This window comes from Podarcis muralis, chromosome 3, assembly GCF_964188315.1.
Source record: "Podarcis muralis chromosome 3, rPodMur119.hap1.1, whole genome shotgun sequence".
In the NCBI taxonomy this organism is placed as follows: domain Eukaryota; kingdom Metazoa; phylum Chordata; class Lepidosauria; order Squamata; family Lacertidae; genus Podarcis; species Podarcis muralis.
The window spans coordinates 69,639,804-69,659,987 of NC_135657.1; positions in this window are offsets into that span (position 1 = coordinate 69,639,804).

Here is a 20,184-nt window from a genome sequence, read left to right on the forward strand (position 1 = left end):
CCTACCTGTGACTTTATAACAGCTTTGCCATTGTGGATGGAAGTCTACCTGCAATTGCTCCCACACCACACCTTCTCTTTCACTTACTAGAGCAAACAAATGCTAGGCTGAAATGCTTTCCTCTTCACCTTCCTTTTTCATTATCTTCATTGCACAGCATCGTTTTTCACTCTGGCAATGGTAAGAAAAGCACATGTAGCTTTTTATTGAAATTCTTAATATAGATTGAGCGAGGAGGTTGGGCTAGGCAGTCAGTAACAGCAGTGGGAAACCGCCAGCCCATGGGCCTAATTAGGCCTGGCAGGCCTCTGAATATGGCCCATGAGGCTATATTGGGAAGACCATGCAGACAAGTCATTCAACAGATATCATATGACATCAGGGGTGGAGATCTCTTAACTCCAAACCAAACTAATTGCTAAGGTTGCCAGTGCTTTTCTTCTTTAAAAAATGTTTAGGAATACTCTCGTTTTCCTACTCATATTGAAATACTGCCCCTCAATGAGGCCAAACTTAGATTCACAAAATATTTAGGGGCATGCGTACCCCTACGTACCTCCAGAAAAAAAGCACTGAAGGTTGCTAATAAGTTTAGGTCTAAATTTCTTCTTCTTCTAATGCAGAATAATGTTCTGTAATTGCAGGAAGACTTATCAACATTTCCACAGCTCTCATGACAGTGTTCTGTGAAATGGATTTATCACCAGCACCCTATCATTTGATAATTAGGCAAATTAATATTTAAGTCTTTCGGGGCTTCCCCCCTCCTCTTTCTTTCTTTCTTTCTTTCTTTCTTTCTTTCTTTCTTTCTTTCTTGTGTTTTGGTCTGGTTGTATTTCTCAGACTCAGCTTTCCTCCCACTAAAACAGCTGTCAGGCTCTTCATCAGATCTACTCGCTGTTACAAGGAAACACCTGCCCGCTCTGTGTGCCATTTGAAAGATCTCTAGCATTGCACGGTCTGACTTTGTGACAACTGCTAATCAGCACCCATTCAAACTCAAATAGGCCCCAGGATCACATTTGCTCCTGAAAAAAACAATATCTGGAAGCACCGCATTCTCAGAAAGTGTGTTATATAAGGATGGCATTGGCCGACGCTCAGTCCATTCAGCATCTGTTACTATGTATGTCTTCATTCTCTTTTCATTCACAGATAACATTATGAGCTTGATTTTTGCCTTGATGCTTCTATCCTGAAACAAAAGGGAATAAACATGTGTGTGATGAAAACAAGCATCCTGAATGCAACACTCTTCCTGTTCTTGATCTCTTTTCTTGGAATCGGGAGTCACCATGAATAGCTAAGCTACCTGATAATGCTTAAGGAAGTTGAGCAGGCATGAACCTCCTGGCTGCTTCCTAACCTTGTCATCAATATGTTCTACAGGAGTGAAAGGCCACTAGAATAAGAATCCTGCACCTGCAAGTTGTTCCCAGTGAGTTTTTCCTTCATAAATGATGCTAATTGCTACTAAGCCAATGGATCCTTCCACAGAGAGGTGGCTTTACTGCCATCAATATACTAATAACAAGGCTAGGATTCTTCACACAGAGCCACAGACAAAGAGCTACTTGTCTCTTTTAGGTCTTTCCTAAATGGTTTAGTTGGAGCATCATAGTCTGTTGGAAGCAAAGAGTCTGAAGGAGAAGAAAACCATACAATAAGCTGTACTACCTGCTGTCCATTAAGGTTCCAAAGAAACCCCAGGAATTAGAGTTAAGAAATCAGATCGCTTGCCCCCATCCCTTGCCATCTGTGCTAGGAGTCAGGTTTAAGCCATCACTTCTGGGACTTTGAGATCTCACTGAGGTTTCTTGTCTTTTCTCCCCCCCTGGAGATGCCCCATCTGTCTGTCTGCAAGTTTGGTAATAGCAAAAGAGGTTCGGGAAGAAATTGGAAAGGACAGAAAGGAAATGAAACTGATGCAGCCTGGCTTCTGATCTGATCATAGATGATCTGAGACCAGCTAAAAGTCAATTAATGCTAAGCCTGGAGCAATTTCCCCCTAAACCATTAACCTTTTAGTATTCCTCCAGAGCCAGATCATCAGCTGGGGTGTTTGCTAGTGCTGTTTGAATGCCTTCAATAGCTTTCACTCTCCACGGGGGGGGGGGGGGGGGATCCAGGAAAAAATAATTCAGCAGGAGAAACCTGATCTTCTACTATTCAGCTACGAAACATTATCATATGCATGCTTTTAGTTTTAAAGTATGTTTAAATAGAGGATCTGCATGAATGCCAGCGTTTCTCATCTACCCTGGTCCAAATAGTAGAAGGAGAAGCTGAAGACCTTAAAGCCAGGAAAAGAAGCTCCTACTGAATCCAACTTTTTGAACTATTTGGCAAAGTTAACAAATGTGGAAGATCCCAACAATTAAAAAATTTCAACCAAAATTCTTAGTCTATTGCTTCACCTTTTTTTTGTTTTTAAAATGAAAATCCTCCTTCTTTTATGTGAAACTTTCTGCTCCTTATTTTCCTGTGAAAGACACAGGAAACAGAGTGTATTCTGGTACCTGCCTATTCCTTGCTGCCCTGTAGCGCTTCTGTACCAAAAACATCACTTTGGAGGCAAAATAAGGGCTTTCTCTACCTCTGATGGAGATCCCTAGGCCCAGGGTCCACATGTTACCTTCCAGGTCTCTTTATCTGGTTCTGGCCCAGAAGGCTATTCAGAAGGAAATGTGGCCCTCAGGCTGGAGCAGGTTCCTCACCCTGGCTCTGCTAGACAGAGGTTGGTACAGCAATATGCCTGCCCCATAACCACGCTCAGTGTACGTGATGGGACTGCTGTAGTGCTGTTCTGTCATACCCCATCACTGCCTGGCCAGGGTTTGGATTGTCCTGTAAGCTTGCCCCAGATGAAATATTGCAATAAAACAAAAAACAGATGTATTTTCTCTTAGCATTCATATTTTAGAAGTACATAACTACATGTACTATATTTTCCCTTTTCTTTCTCCATTTCTGTTATGTCTTCACCTTCGCTGGGGTTTTGTTTTTTACTGAGTTGAGTATTTGGGGACTCACTTCTACCCAGTGATGCAGACTACATATTGAATTTTAGTTTCTTTTATTGTTTGGTTGTCTCTATTTATTTTAGTTCCTTTCTACATAAAAAATCAATATGGATAGTGATTGGCACCAGCCTTAATTGTGTGGGGGTGTTGGTTAAATAGTAATCTTTATATCAAGCATTTCTTGATTTTAATACGTGGCTTTTAGTAGTACATTAAAAAAAAAATCTACAGTGGCCTGTTGTATTCATGTTATGAAATATTGTGTTATATCTATCTATCTGTCTATCGATCTATCTATCGATCTATCGATTTATATATTGTAAACCATCCTGGAATTTGATAAGGAAAGGCAATATATAAATATTAAAACAAACAATACATTTAGAATACCTACATTAACAATAATGCCCATCTCTTTTGCAGATCAGATCAGAATTAGCCTGATCAGCTGGCATTGGCTATTCTTTGAAATGGAGTGGGGGTTTAGGGTCCGAGAGTGAAGTATAGTTAAGCTCCTAATTCAATCACAGGCATCTTAGCTTTATGGGATCTGGAGAAGCTAACATGCTGATCTATTACAAAGCTAGTTAGATCTATAAGCAAGTTTTCCAGGACACATTAGCCTTAAAATAGGCAGGGAAGAATTCATTTTGAGAAGGGGGGAAAATGTGGAGCCACCACTTTGAGACTCAAAGGTCAGCTTAGGGAGGCAACAGTGGTTATACCAGCAACTGCTTCCAAACAAGTCCATCATAATTGTCATATACATATACATATACATATACGTATACATATATTGTACATATGGGGGTATATGAGAAAGTAAGAAAGGAAATGAACTGAAATATGAAGATGCATGTACTTCAATTTTCTTTGCTCGGCAGATGTGTGCAACTCCTGCATTCGCTCGTACTGCAAAATAATTTGAACATTTGTTGACACGCAGCCCAGTCCTATACATGCTTTCTCCGAGGCAAGCTGCATATTCCCGAAAGTAAGATTCTTGCAACCTTAGTCATAAATTGCTCAGTTTCTGGTTTTATAGCCTGTCATTTTCTTCAAAATTCTCATGACAACTAATAATGGAATGATATGCAGCCAACCAATTTAAAAGAGAGCCAGAGAAGTTATGTCACACTACCCAAAGGCACAAGTGTGTGAGAACTTGTATAATTTGTAAATTCATGAGGAAGGACCATTCAGTTCAGGCAAATGGGTTTGAAAGTCAGGCAGTTCAAGCTGTCACCTGACTAATCCAAGGACTAAAGCTTTTGAACCCTGTGAGAACAGAGAGAGTTCTAAAGCTCTTTGACCTTGACCCCAAGTCGACTTCCTAATAAGGCTGGGGTGGAGAACAGAGTTGCTCCTATCTCCTTCCAAAATACAGGGACAGATTACTTGTGAGTAGTGGTGCAATCCTGTGCATGTTTACTTGGAGGCAAATCTCTTTTTATTCAATGGGACTTACTTCCAAATACATATGTAGAGGATTGCAGCCTAAAGGGTCTTGGCATTGTGTGACTGTGTATTCTATTGTAACAAGTGACACATGAGGGTTCTTGGGATGCTGCCCCCATGCATATATACCCAATGCTTCGAGGGAAAATGTGCCTCATCCCCAGTCTGCCTCATCTATAGTGTTAGAAAGAGGTGCCTATGTATTTACAGCTTGTCAGGGGTTCAGGAGCAGAGGGACAGGAAAGGGAGGGATTGGAGACCGAGGGAGAGGAATCCGAGGGAGAGGTCAGCGATGATAGCCATCCGAGGTCTCTAAGTCTCTCCAGCGAATCAGAGGATTCACAGAAAGGGGCTCCCGTGGTCAGAGCTAGGGGGTTGCCAGAGGGAACACCCCAGGAAGGAGGGGCCAGAGGGGACTCAGAGAGCAGCAGCTGGAAATCGGGACCAGCTTCCCCACCGGAGAGCAGTAAGGGGGAGGAGTCCCAAGCATCGGCAGCAGGCAGCTTTCCGTCAGCGGAAGGACATGAGTCAGGGTTAGCCACGCCTGCATCAGAGAGCGAGGAAACGGTCAAAAGGAAGGTCAGGGGCAGCGCGCGCGCGCCAAGTTCAAATGTACAAGAGGGGGGCGCAATGAGCAGCCCGGAGAGGGAGCCGGGTCCTAAAGCCCGGCGAAGAGAGGGGGAGGAGTCCGAAGGGTCCGCTTCCGAGGCGTCCAGGAAGGAAGGCACCCAGGGGGGTAGTAGGACCCAGAGGAGGAAGGAGAAACGTAGAAGGTGGAGTAAGGCTAGAGTCTTAAACTGGTGTACAGGGGGCGGAGACTCAGACGAGGCTTCGCTGGTCTAGGATCTAGACGTAGAGACGCACGCTAGGGTTTGAAAATGGGAACTAAACTTCAATAAAGACTTTGTACAGTTCTGCTGGCTAGCGTTGGTCTTCTGTGAGCTGAGACCTGGGGGCCGTCTCTGACACAGCTGTATATGTATAGAAGGGATTGGGGGCCCCAAGGTGTTATCACACTGTGCTTGTATCACACAGAGACCCCAGGGCACATTACAGTAATAACCACAACATGCACTAACAACCCTTATATAGCAAACATAAGTTTGCTATATAATCTGCACTTGTAACAATACGCTACTACTAACCTCAACCCCTCATGAATGCTTCCTACCAAAGTCCTGGATGAAAAGGTAGGCTTTTAACTGGCGTCTAAAACTGAACAAAGGAATTTCAGAAATAGACTGGAAAGAGAAGCAGCTGAATTGCAACTCATTACCAAACTTAAAACCATGGAGAGACCTGGTCTGAACAAAGGCATTGGATTCTTATCTCACTATACATGACAAAGCCATTTTTCACCTTCTCACCCCTTGCTTTTTCCTGTAAGACCTATTGCAGTCGTTAAGAGTCATCAACAGGCTCATCACAGCTATCTGCCAATCACCCATTCCCACCACCCTTCTGAGTAATACCCCTCCCCACCTTCTCACTATATAGAAGGATCTGGCAACTTCTGTTTCAGTGTATCTGAAGAAGTGTGCATGCACACGAAAGCTCATACCAAGAACTAACTTAGTTGGTCTTTAAGGTGCTACTGGAAGGAATTTTTTTTTTGTTAAAACTGAACAGTTAGTGTCGATTGTATTTGAGGGGGAAAGTATTCAAAATCCAGAGTGCCTCCACTGAAATGTCTCCTCTGCTGAGTGACTGAATAATGGATTTCATCCAGTGAGCAAACAAACAAGAAGGGTCTTCCCAGCAGGTGTTATCATCCAGGTAAAATAGAACAGGCAGACATGTTCCTTCAGATATTGGATACCAAGTCATTAAATTAAGCTCTGTAGCATATAGTATGCAAATATGTTGAAGTTCCATAAGCTCCAGCCAGCATAGCCAATGGTCAGGATGAGTGTTATAGTCCAGCAATATCACCTGTACAGCCATAGGTGAAAGTTGATAGCAATTTCCCACTTCACCCACAGCAAAGTGCATGGGAATGGGCTAAAAACTGGGTACACTACTTTCCTGGTTCTAGAAACCTCCGCAATGCTAAACACCTTGCCGGACATGTGCAAAGGCATTTTGTATGGATGTGGAGAGTTAATGGTATTGTACCATTCTACAGGTATGGGCAGAAACCGCTCTACATGTACAGTGAAATCTAATGCATTAAGAATCTACTGAAATCTTTAAGAACCTGCTGCGTTTGGTGAACACAAATGAAGAATTAGGGCTTGCTACCTCCAGGTCAGCATAGTGAGGGGTTTCCAAGCATTGCCAGTGGGCCTCTTGCAGGGTTGTGCATCCTGGCAGGTGCCCAACAATGCCTACCCCCAAAGCCTGTTCCATTTCATAGTTATACATTGAGCATTGTTCATTTAATGCATTTTCACAATTGTACTTTATGCAGAACAAGTTGTGGCACATCTGTCGGAATTTCACGGCTCCTGCTATGGTGGGAGTGCAATCTTCACAGGCCTTTCATCTCACTAAATGCTTCTCTTTCAATTGCAATGAGGAATGTTGTTTTTTTAAAGGGAAAGCATAGTTCCAAAGGATTATTGTGCTAAATTTCCCAAGAAACAGACGTACTAAGTGAAAGCTAGCCAAAGTTCAAGGGATGGAGCGGATTTCATTTCAATGAAGCAGCAGAGCATTTTAGGAAGAAAGTCTTTATGCCATCACTACATACGGTAGTTGCCAACTCTACTGCTTTGACATAGAGCCACTGTGACAACCTCAAGAAAAAAGAAATTTCACCAACCCTGGAATGGAAGTCAGAGCTATCTGATGGACTTATGTTTTCAAATGTATGTTTGCTGCGTCAAACATAGGGGGAAACAGCTGCAGATGGAGTCAGAGGATTAGAAAAAGAAATCAGCGTGTGGGAAAGGGTTAAGCACCCTCCTCCTGCCTACTGCTTTTCAGCAACTTCACCTAAGGACTCTTTCCCGAACCTGTGGTCCAGCCACGCTTACTGTATTTTCTACAGTTAGGGATTTCATGTAAATATGCTAGTCTCAGAGTGTACCTTTACAGAATGCTAATTTTCAGGTTGCTGGATGCCAAGCGCTGGTGTTTTGTTTCTTAAATGCCATGAACTTTAGTTGCTGGTCATTACTTCCTTGGGAAAACAATCGCTGAAGGCCATAGTAATTTTATAATGATGTGTTTGGTTGTGAAATGGAAACTGCTAAAGACAGGAAAGATTCCCCACTACATCCAGTTGTTCCTCCATTTGAAAGCACATCTGGACTCTGGATAGAGCCTTTAGCATTTTAACGAGCTGCAGACAAACTTCACACACAGCAGAGAGGAGGAATCTGAAGCAAGGCACTTATTATACTTGGAGTTCACAGCTGACTTGTGGCACTGCCAGGAATCAGGGACATTTACACAAACTGCTTCCAATTTTTAAAGCACTGAATTACAGCTAAAGTGTGTTTACGTGTGTGCGCATTCAGTTTGTGTGAGAGACAGAGAGGTGAATGCAGTGTCCCATGGCTCCGGGACCAAGATGAGCTTTAAGCCTGGCTCTCAGATGTTGTTGCAATGTGGCTTGTTAAAGGGCAGGCTGATAGATGCACAACCAGATGAGAACCTGACAGTATCAACAGGATTTTTATGGCTGTGCGTGTTGAAATATCCCAACAGTGTAATTTGTAGACAATGAAATGAACAAATTGCTGTCTCTTTATAATGTCATGCAGCAGCTAACAGGGTTGGGTCAAGACTACCCTGGGTCAAGTCTCACCATGAGACTACCAGCCATGAGATTACCAGGTAGCATTAGTCTGGCTTCAGGTCCCTATCTGTAATGCAGGATAATAATAGTTGACTACCTTTAGGAATGGGGGAAAATCTGATTTAGTTCACATTTAAAGCTGAACTTAGCTAATTCACACTTTCTGAAAGAAGATGCAAACTGAAACAAGGTCCTCATTCTAAATACGCCCATCTCTGAATTTTATGGTGTAGTTCTCCAGTGAAGTATTGTCTACATAAATGCATAGAAATGCATCTATAAGTCAAAATAGCATACACAAATGCATTATAGTAGGAGAAATCGCTTCACAAATATACTAAGTAAAAATGCATAGAAATATTAGGATAAATTCATACTAAAGTGCTGATGAATTTTCATGAGGAGTTTAATTTCCCACCCTGCAAAGTGATGCAGATAACTTATGTTTAGAAAAATGAAAACTGATGGAACTGAAATTGGCATATTTGCCCATCCCTATCTATTGTGCAAGGTTGTTATGGAGCTTGCTTTATGGAAATCCTCCCACCCTGTTATCCTTTAGGTGCCAGTGAACCCCCTTTTTATTCTCCATATAGAGAATACAGCACAGTTCTACTCTCACTTTCTTGGGAGTATGTACCAGTGAACTCAATAGGGCTTATTCTGACTGGACATGTACAGCATTGTACTGTCAGTTTTCCAATTTAATATCTAATTCTGCTGTTTTTCATTTGAGTGTGTAGTTTATTGTGTGTGTGTGTTTTGTCTCTATTTTATTGTTTTAGTCTGTGGATCTTTTAACTAAATAAATATCCATGGTACTGGTAATCTAAGGCTCCTCTATATAATCAGTTAGTCAAAGCCTGTCCCAATCTTATTCCAGCCTTTAAGCAATATTCTTGGAAGTTGCTTTTCAATGAAAACAATACACGAGCCTGTCAGCACATGGGTTTGTTGTAACGATATGGCCATGAGCTTGTTCTCTATTTCTTTTTCTTCTCCTTTAGAAACGTTTAGCTAGATATGCACTACAGTTTATGAGAGGGTAAAACATACAGCCTCCATTTTTTTAAGAAAGAGAAGAAAAAAAGGTAAGTAAAAAAGTTTTCTGTAGAGTGAAGTAGAAAGAAGTTTCACAACAATTTATGACAAGAGATTGAGTGCCAACTTACATGGAGATGATAGCATAGCAAGGGGTCCCTGACCTTTTTGAGCCAATGGGCACATTTGGAAATCTAAGAAAAAAATTGATGCACAGCAGAATATCCGTTGCTCCAACAGTCCAGCTCAGAGCACAAGCCTGGGATTGAGATGCCAGCTACTTATTCACCAAAGGTGTGTGTGCATGTTCTGTGCACACAAAATACACATGTGCTTTGTCAATAAAGAATTAAACTACCAGTCATTTGTCCTCCTTGGGCTGGGTGTGCTCAGGACACTGTATGGCTCCACCTTTGACTACGACACCAGAATCCATCTTAAAATACGGGGGGGGGGGGGACGATATCAGAGGTATAAGTATTTTCTTATACACTAAGTAATGAAAGATTGTACTTGCAACAACAAATGGTTGAAGGCCCCTGTGGTGCCAATTTTATTACAAGCCAGACAATTACCAGCTTTTAAGTATTTTGTGCTCATTTCTATTTCTTTAATCTTCTCTACAGCAAATAGTCTGTCACAGCTGGGTCAATATAGCGATGCTGTACAACTCCTTTCTAGGATGGTTTGCTCATATGAACCAGAGGAGATTGGTCCCTCTTTGAAACCAATTTCAAAACAAAAAAAACCTAGCTATTTAACCTTCTTGATGAGCCATAATTGGGTCAAACATATTTTAGGAGGCATTTTAGAGCATGTTTTCATTTATCTCAGTCACATTCATGAGAAAACATGGTTCCAGAAGGTAACTTTATCCCTTTCCAAAAAACAAACGAACAAAAAAGCCCACCTTGTTTGCCTTTGGAACTAAAGTCCTTTAGGTCCATTTCTGTTTGATATTTTGGTGGTGAGGAATTTCCTGTTCTCATATCACCTACGGTATATGTTTTTAACACTTCCACTAGCTTTGTGTAAGAGTTGAGAATATTGAGTTACAAAACAGATATTAGAGATGTTAGGTAAGTTATGCAGTACTGATTTCACAGCACCACCATTAAAAATATATACAGGCACAACCTCACCTACCATAGACTCTTGTGGACAGGCTACATATTGAGGTTCCCTTTCCTTACCTTAGGTTCCCTCACTCATACTGTTAACACATAGGGCAGGTTGAAAGGTTATTACAGAGAACTGGAGGTCTTGCTATAGCATCCATAACCCCCATCCAGCCTTTGTTTCAGTGCAAGTTTTTTGTGTTCCAGGTAAAGGTACCCCTGCCCGTACGGGCCAGTCGTGTCCGACTCTAGGGTTGCATGCTCATCTCACTCTAGAGGCGGTGAGCCGGCGCCGTCCGAAGACACTTCCGGGTCATGTGGCCAGCGTGACGAAGCTGCAGCTGGCGAGCCAGCACCAGCGCAGCACACGGAAACGCCGTTTACTTTCCCACTATAAAGCGGTACCTATTTATCTACTTGCACTTAGGGGTGCTTTCGAACTGCTAGGTGGGCAGGAGCTGGGACCGAACGACGGGAGCTCACCCCGCCGTGGGGATTCGAACCGCCAACCTTACGATCGGCAAGCCCTAGGCACTGAGGTTTTACCCACAGCGCCACCCGCGTCCCTCTTGTGTTCCAGACTATGTACCAAATGGAAGAAAAGGGCAAACATTGCCAAAATATAAAGGAGAAAAACAAATCTCTTTTACTTCACCCACAAATATCTCTCGATCAATTTGCCTGCAATTTTGGCTCCTGTGCATGCAAATTTCAAATGTTCCTGCCCAAACGGGAAATGTTACATCCATTTTCAAATTCCCCATTAGAAGGAATGAAGAACACAGAGCTTTGTTTCATACAGAGCAGCTAAGAATCCAAGTCACAAATCAAAATGTTCAGAGCAACTCAGTAACAAATTGGATTTTTATTTTTATTTATTTTAAAAAAGCATGAATACAGATATAAGGCAAGGATTGAGGCCCATGCACACTCCTGGCATTTGGCTCTCTTCAGCACTGCATATACCTTGTTGGACAAACAGGTGTTGATTTTAAAATGTAGTCATATACTAATATACACTTTCAAACTAATGCACCTCTGCCCTTCTCCCCCATTGTCACAGGAAATATTACGCTTGTGGAAACTCTGAATAACTCATTCAGATTAATAGGACCCACATGTTTCCAGATGTTTAATGCTTCCTATATTGGTTACCCAATATACTGGACTGTATGTGCTATAGGGCACACGTGGAGCAATGGTACAAGTGAAAAGACTTGCCACATGAACTCTGCAACCTGTGTGGTTGAGTTTCTAAATGAATAAAGGAAAAGCAACATCTGAATGGGAACCAACTTGAAACACATTGTAGCTTCTAGACTTCACTGGGATTCTGACAAATATTTTTTCCTTTTACAACAAAAATGCCAACATATACATATGACAAAATTCCAAACTCCAATGACAAAATTCAAATCTTGTCACTATTCATCACCTACTTCTGCGGCAAGATTTTAATGCTCTTTCTTTATTACTCTGGGAAGTGTTTAAATGGAAAGAAACATAATTTCTAAAGTTGAATGTTACATATCCTGACAAAAATAAAGCATCCAAATTGAAACAAAAAAATAAAATAAAATAAGCAGCACCTGCCCTTTTCTAGGATACATTTAGTTTTGTTTCTCCCTTCCTCATGCCTGGGATCATTGTTGATATACTTACATGCTTTTAAAGCAAAGACAACCATTGAGAGATAAAAACAGGAGACATTTTTGGAATGGCTAAGGCCATCTGGCATTGCATGCCTCGTTCTCCTTCTTTCATCTTGCGCTTAATCCCATTTTCCTGCCTTTTCACCACAGAGTTGCCTATTTTCCAGATATAAATGCAGCTATCTTTGTGAACTTTGTGAAGTTTTGAAGTATTTGTTCTGGAGACTTGCAAAGATGCAGAGCCTTTCCTCAAAGCCCAATAAAGACAATAGATGATTCTTTCCCCTATTAATGTGTCTAACTTTGTATCCAGACCAGACCCTGAAATAATTCAGTGAATTTTAGATATCCAGTGCTTTTACTCTCCACCTTAGGAGTGCACAGCCTTCACAATGTTTATTTATGTGCACTTGCAAATTGAGAATAGAACATTATCTTAGGTGCTATAAGAGGCTACAAAGAGGCAAAAGGCACAATACTGATTTTTGTTTGTTTGTGTATGTAATTTGAAAAACAATCCCTTGCACTAGTTATGAAGATTTATCTAGAAGACTAGATAATCTCCAATATTTACACACATACAGTATGTGCTCAACCCGTGAAAGCATAAAACATGGCCTGTACTGTCAGTAAAGTCTTCAGGGCAGCCAGAACCTTCCAGATTCCAAATAGTTTTACTCATCTTTAGTCAGGATGAATAGAACCTATTTAGGGGTAGCCAACATGGCTCCCTTTGATTGTCACATAACTACAATTCCCATTATCCCTGACAATTGACCATGCTTGGAGAGTATGAGAGTCAGTTCCCTCCAGATATTTTGGGCTATATGTTGGCTACCCCAGCTCAGACCTTCCACTTGAATGGTACCTTCTGAGTATTTATTTCCAAAGTCACTATCTCAGCTGAGAAGATTTCCCCCCGTCTCATAAGATTTCAACCACTGCCCCCATTTCACTCCTCTTGCATAATAATATTTTATAAAGCACAACACTGACGTAGCATACACAGGGGGGCTGCATGTCTCCTTATTTCTATGGAGAGATTTGTTTTCTTGCTGGATAGCTCCAGTGAATATACAGCCTACATTGCCATGCTGTATTATATTTCTTCACATTGATTATTAACATTGTTCCCTTGTCATGTGAAAAGGGAGTCTTAAGGGGTCTAGGAGCAGGCTAGACAGGCTACAGATTCTAAGTAGTTCTCTCCCTGAAAAAAACCATGCATTCCTTTGGTATTCAGCAATTGTTTAGTTTTGATTTTTGATGCTCCTGAACACATTTAAAATATTGATCAGAATTTTTTTACAAGGTTGGTAGCTTTCATTCTTTCCTTTTAAGCATAGTTTGTATTCCAATGCACACCTACACATATATGTACCTAAACTCTTTCTTAGCGTGCTTACTTTATGATTATGAAAGTAGATGGCAAAATAAATCTGTCTATGTTAAACACAATCAGCTTTGAATTTTTTTCGCTGCTCGGCAATCATGTCCTGAATAATCTCCATTGAGGCACATCTTGGCAGGCAGTCTTCTGCCTGCATAACCAACGTAATGGGGGTGCAGATGCAAATCCATATTGTAGTGCTAATCTGGGCCCCATTAGACAGGCTGCATATGTCTTTGGATGGAGACATTCTCATCCAAAGCTACTACGGGCAGCAACCATTTTAGGCGCGTCCAACTGGTGCACTATCACTGATGCGCCAGCCCTTTTGGACCCCAGAACAGGGGTGGAATGGGGCAGGGCTAGAGCTGAAGTGAATGGGGTGGGATGGAGTGAACGTAGATGCACTCTACCAACATGCATGGGGACCAGGCATGGAACCTTTGCACAAAACGGTTGCTGATCGTAGTTATTCACAACTAGAGCTATGCAACTGTGTACACAATGATGTTCCATTGACTTCAACCATACACTGGGCTGCAGCTTTAAACAGCTACATTTCTTCACAGAGGCTCACTATGGGGAAAATCTGCAAGTCTTACTGTAGAAGTAAGGAAAAAGGAAGCAAGAGTAACTCCTCTGAATACATGAAACAGACCTTAGATATGTGCTGGATCTTACTGCTTGCCCCACATGTAACCCAGGGATTAAAAAGATAGGGAGATGGGTCAAATGTCTGTTCTGGACAGCGGTGCACTCTTGTTGAAGGAGCAGGCGTGCAATCTGAGGGAACTGCATAATCCATCTCTGTCATAAGAGGCCCAAGTTACCTCTGCGGCTAAGAGGGCTTTTCACCAGCTTCAGCTGCTTTGCCATCTATGACAATTCCTAGACCGCAATAGCCTGATGGCATTGCCAGTCTTTGAGGTTTTTCACAAGCAAGAGGTGTATAACTTTTATAAAACAAAGCTTCTGAACCAGATATTTATTCAACTACTGTAGGAGCTGGACTGCTCACATGACCAGATTACTGGCAACATGCTGTTCCTCTGCTGAGAGAGTTGTTCTGCTTGCCAATTGGCTACTGGACCTGATTCAAGATACTTGTGTTCATTCACAAAGCCCTAAACAACATAGTCCCAAAGTAGTTTAAGGAACATCTGGTGCTGCAGCTCTAGCACTGATCTCCTCTGATGGGACATTTCTAGTGGTTTCCCATGCCCCTGAGGTTCAGCTGGCCTTCACAGGGGACTGAGCCTATAGTGTGGCAGCCCTGTGGAACAACCTACATGTAGAGTCTTAGTAAGAATTTTACCTTCCTTGAAACACCTTTTGAAAACTATTTTGTTTAGGCAGGTGACCACAAAGTTACTAGTGGCAGCAGATCTTGTCTAGGTGGCTATCAGCTGGCAGGGATTGTGCTATTACCTCAGAATGCCCCAGACACAGGGTTGTTCCATGGTATTCTATGGAAAATAAATGGCAGCTCCATTATTTTCTACCTGCAACAATGCTATATACACCAGGGAGGCTGGTAAAATAAATGTCAGCTTTGCTTCTATCACTGCAAGAAGAAGAGGAAGAGGAAGATGAGGAGGAGGAGGAGAGGAGGAGGAGGAGGAGGCGGAGGAGAGCAACAAAACACCTGCTTTCTATCAGCCATCCTTTTAAACACACCAGGTAAATTTGCCACTTTTCCTGAAATTCTCCCTTCTTGACACACACTTGACCTATATGAATCAAGAGAAAAGTAAATTCTTTTTTCTTGGAAAAAAAAACTGTTTAAGCAGTATTTGTATTTATTGATTAGAGCAACTATTTAATGTCCCGCTAAATTTCATACAGCGAACAATGGTGCTCTTATCTACTATATGAAATAAAACAATAGCACTGGAAACATCAATGAACTTAAACTGGCCAATCTTTTTGAACTCTCACTCTTCCCATGGCTCAAACAGATAATAAATCCTTTGTGGAATAATGTTGCAAATCAATTGGAACAGATTGTTTTGTCCTTGCTATCACTTGCATTGAGTCAATATTGTTTTTCAAAGCAGAACATTTAGGCGGATGTGTGATTGAGCTCTGTTTGGAGTCAACGTGAGATTTTTTGGAGTGTGTCCTGGCATATATGACAATACTAGAGTACCAGTTCTGCAGTATGATTAGGAAGGTGTTGCTCATTGTCAGAGGTGTCATCACTCAAACTAAATCCCAGTCTTGACCACTTGTGGTAAATAAGATTGTCTGAGTCCCCCAACCTCTGAGAGCTTGTGTATTAACCTCGGGGCTCTGGCAAAATTCCAGCCAGGCTCATTACATTCCACTCAGTGAAAGTCTAAGTTTGTAAATGGATATGGTGAAAGAAAGAAAGAGAAAGAGAGAGAGAGAGGGAGAGAGAGAGAGAGAAAGTTCATTCAACAGTTTTTTTAACACTCTCTGTATGTGAAATTGTTTTAATTTTTAATATATAAAATTTATGCAATGGTTGTAATTGTTCACAAAGTCACTTAAATAGTGCAGAGGAAGTGCAGAGGGAGCCCAGAGAGAAATGAAAATGCTGATAAAACTTTGTTGGATAAACTGAACAAAAACATTGCATAACTTTAGGAGAAAGGAAGAGAGAAGTTTTGTCTTTCTTATAGAGCTCAGGCGTAGTCCGTAGAGGGGAGATAGTAAACTACAAAACATGGGAGAACTCCCTCAGGACTACATAGTCAATCAGAGTACAAGTTACTCAACAAGAATCATGCTATTCTGACTGGTTGCTCCACCGCCATAATCCTCTTGATTGGCTGATTAACTGTAAAGAGAATTAACTCCTTGGTTACTAACCAAATGATCGCTGCTGTTGTACTTCTAAGTTATTGTTAAATCACTTTGAGCTATTTTATAAGAGGTGATTCATAAACTGAATGACATAAATACAATAAATGTTGTCACCACTCAGGTGCCCCATCCCCTGTGGCTGGCTCAGAGCAGTGCCTAGATCCTAGCCCTGAACTGTCTCTCTTTGTTTATTAAGTTTGCCCCATCTCTGTGTGACTGCACTGACTAAAATAACCTTTGATATTTGCTCAGAAGTACTTGTATCATTGCTCTGCATGTGAGTGAGCATAATAAGGCCGACCAGAAATGATGATTAGTCACCAGCCTCTGAGCTCTTGTTGTGTAAAGTAACATGAAAGTTGACGTATGGTAGTAAATGATGGGCCCGACTGCCTCAGGCTCTTTGACAAGTACTGATAAAGGCCCTCTCACTTTCATTTTTATACCAAGCGCCAGAAGAAGGAACAAAGCCAAAATGCTTGCTACACATTTGTCTCTTAGTTCAGCTGCTCTTTTTCTGAACCTCGGGCAATTGGGCCCGCTGCAACACAGTGCTGATCGATCTTTCAGAATGGTAACTTCTCTCCCAACAGGGAATGGCTTGATCAACCTAAAGGTTTGCTATCACGTCCATGTAGGATGGCTGTAATTGGCTATGATTCCTCCTTCTGGCAGAAAAACACACACACACACACATTTAGGAATGAATCACTTCACGGTGCCATTCAGCTTACCCAGCTGCTGTCTTTGTTTTCTCCCTGTGGAGATCATTAGACAAGATGCTCCGGTCTCCCTTTGCTGGCATTTTTAGAGGTCTTTTCTATGAAGTTGCAACCAAGGAATATCTTATCTCCTTCGCATCAGGGTGCTATCTTAGATGGCAGGCTAACATTAGTACTTTAATGCCATTGGATTGGCTCATTTGAGTTTTTCCTAACTTTTCTTTTTAGTTGGTTTGTTTCAACAGTGCCCTTTAAATAAGGGACATAAAAGTATCCCAGAATAGAGGTAAAACATAATCACTGTAAAAGTTGATCTGATCTGAAATGTTCTTTGCTGCTAATACAGGCTTTAAGTGTTTTGCAGGAATTTAGTTGCTTCGATGAGAGGGAGCCAATTACACTCCAGAACCACTATTGAGTTAAACTTTTCATTAGCCATAAGACACAGTAATAAGGGTGAATAAAATTCTTGGGGCTGTTTTCAGTTAATGTTCTGCTAGCCAAAGTCAGCACAAGGAGCAACGCTAGGGCAATGGGTCTTTTCCCCTACTCCACCCATTGACATCCCATGCTGTCCCCAAATCTGCGCTGGAGGTCCAGAGAAAGATAGAACACATTTAGATGTCATGTGGAGGAAGAAGGTTCCAATGTGCAAAAAATAATAATAGCATATTGTGCTGATAGAACCTTGGCCTCAGTGCTACACAGAATATAGCGCCCTCTCTCCCCACCCCTCTTTTGAAGGGTCACAATTTACTATTAATGCAGGAGTGCACCAGTTCAGAGGCCTAATCCAGCTCCCCAAGCAGATATTTTGATCCCACTGCCAAGCCTGCTAATTTTTGTGGCAAAATGTATATGTGAGAATGTATATGTAACAGCAGTTGAGTGGGCCGAGAGATTTAATTACCTATCCTCAGCCCAGCATCCTGAGGAGGGTGCAGAACATCCACTCCTCGGGCTGCTCATTTGATCATCTGGACATGCCAAAAAAAGATTATATATATCCAAAACAAATCTTTCTCACTCAGACGGAAACAAAATATGTATTATCAATTGTGAAAGGGATTTTGAGAAAGAGAAGAGCATAGAGTTGCATTCCTATGTTACTTGGGCATAGGGAGCAAGTTTGTAGAGGGAAGAGCACAAGCAAGAGCTTCACTAGATTGGGACATCTGCACAATCAGGTGTTGCGTGAACAAGGCTGAAGTTATGATTAAGTGATTGCATTTAATATTCAAACAAAATCAAATATCTATGGGAATCAACCACATCTCTATGAGTTCTCTCTACTCTGTGGGAGTAGAGCTATCCAAAGGATGATTGATGAAGAGCCATGACATTTATCTATCTATCTATCTATATATTGATCTATCTTAAAAGGCTTTTGTACATTATAGAGAAAACTGTTACAAAAGAGTCATGTTGGGGACCTTGACAGCCTGAAAAGTTGATAAAAGATATGAAACAGGAGAAGGAAAGTGCTGCACTTGTCAAGATGCAAAAGATTATTTTGTTCGTTTCTGGTAATGGAAAGTCTAGCAATTCAGTTTTGGAATAGGGAAATTGGGATAATAAATGGAATATTTCAATTAAATATTGAACAAGAGCCTGCATATCAAATTATGTAAAAGCAGTTATTTCACAGGATAATGAGGAACCTGTTTTGTATATAGTGATGGGTGAAATAATTTCGTTCACTGACACTTCTGAGAATAATAACAAGCCTAGCAGCATAGAATTCATAAAAGGGGGATTAATTAGCAATGACTAAGTTACTTGCATTACAAAGATCAATATAAAAATATAACATTTTATCATTAGGAAAGAGAAATCCAGCAATAAAATAAATTATGCATGATATAGGTATAAGTGATTTCTATAATAGTTTTATGTAATTAATTTAATTTTTCTATTAGAAGCAAGAAAAAACTTTTTTAAAAAAAAGTTAGTTTTTGTGATATTTAACAGGTGTGCAAGTGTATGTTTTGTACAACATTATGCTTTTATATTTGTTTAATTATATATTAAAAATGTGTTGTTGGTAATTATGATTACCGTACATTCCGGCGTACAAGATGACTTTTTATCCCTGGAATATCATCCCAAAAGTCGGGGGACGTCTTATACGCCGGGTATATGTGTTGGGAAGGAGGAGAGGGAGCCAGTGAGCAGAGGCGCCCCTTCTGCCGTCGCTCCTCCTCCCTCCCCACGGAAGGGGACGCGGAAAGTCCTTCCGAGCACGGCGCCCACCCGCCCACCCAATGTCTCGCCCCGGGCTGCTGCTGCTGCTGCAATGGCAGAGGCAGCGGAGGGGTGTGTGCTCTGTCCCTCACGGTGCTCAAACTCTGTAACTCTAAAATTGAACAGCAACAGTTGGGGGTCGTCTTATACGCCCAGTTGCATAATATGCCGGAATCTACAGTACAAGTTTGCTGATGGAGGCTTGAGTGCATCACTGCCTGCTATGGAATAGCCTTGGATGAGTAAGGCAGGCCATATACCCACCAAGTTTAATAAACTTAGCAGGCAGGAATGGATCAAAACCTCTGAAAGTGATTCTTCGGGTTCTTTGACAATTAACCTATTGCTACTTTGAGCTTCACAACATTGAAAGATGTGTAGGAATGGTCCTAGGCAGAGTGAGGCAGCTTCCTGACAGCAGGGTGAGGTGCATGCTGGGTGATGGGAGCCCAGTGCTGAGGCTTAGTGGGCAAAGCCTGCCCTCACCCCCTTAGCTAGCTTGCTTCCCTCAGATATGGTGAAAGACACTGTCTTATTTACCTTTATAAAAATAAGATTCAACAAGCAAACATCTTGTTCTTTGCTTCAGGTGGTAAAAGGCCTTGAGCTGTCTCTGTTGGCTGTTTAAAGGATATTTTAATCAGATTGAAACGGAACCATACCCAAAGCACAAAAGTCTTGTTTCCTACACTGCCAGTCAGATGAGACCAAAAGTAAAACCCTACAACCCAAAACCTTTGTATCCAGAAAATGTGCCCAATTGCCCAACCACGTCCCTTTCTCTCAGGGCACCCAACCTCCTTCCCTCCCCTCCTTGGCCTAACCAAGCCCTCTGCAATGGAGGAGACTTGGCTGCTGCCTACTGGGGTCTGGGTGTGGAAAGGAGGGGGCATAGGCTGGGCCTATCTTCAAGCCTCCTGGCTCAGCCTCTCAGTACCATCCCCAGTGCCTGCAGTGCTGCC